Source organism: Triticum dicoccoides, chromosome 7A (genome assembly GCF_002162155.2).
Source record: "Triticum dicoccoides isolate Atlit2015 ecotype Zavitan chromosome 7A, WEW_v2.0, whole genome shotgun sequence".
Taxonomy (NCBI): domain Eukaryota; kingdom Viridiplantae; phylum Streptophyta; class Magnoliopsida; order Poales; family Poaceae; genus Triticum; species Triticum dicoccoides.
Genome location: NC_041392.1, coordinates 535648194 through 535648797, shown reverse-complemented (window position 1 = coordinate 535648797; position 604 = coordinate 535648194).

The following is a 604-nucleotide window of genomic DNA, read 5'->3' as shown; positions in this document are numbered from 1 at the left end:
CGGTTACGGTGGGAGGTCGGGGGCCGAGCGATGCGCGTTTCTCTCATACAAATACACGCGTGTGTGCGAGGCATTGGCTCTAACTGAACCCGAGCGAGGCGTTGGGCTCTAACTGAACCCGAGCGATTGCACTGCAGGCTACGCGTTACTGAACCCGAGCGATCGATCGATGGTTGTTAACTGAACCCGATTGAGCCATTCCTTCGCTACTGCTGCTAACTGAAACCGATCGATGCTGCCTCTGGGATGAACAGTGAGCGTTGCGGGGGGTTTGGATGAACAGTGAGCGGTGGCGTTGCCTCTGGATGAACAGGACCCCGTGGTGTGGTGGAGGGCTGGATGAACAGTAGACAGTGGAGGGGTGCCCGTGGAGGGGTGGTTGAACAGGACCCCGTGGTGTGAAGGGCTGGATGAACAGTAGACGGTGGAGGGGTGGTTGAACAGTAGCCGGTGGAGTAGCGCGTGGTGGAGGCTGGATGAATAGGAGCCCGTGGAGGCTGGAGGAGGTCGACGGTGAAGATGAAGAATATCCCGTGGAGTCCCGTTTTGCGGTACGCCACACCCCTCCTGATGAACAAGACCCCCGTTTCGACCGTAGGAGGTC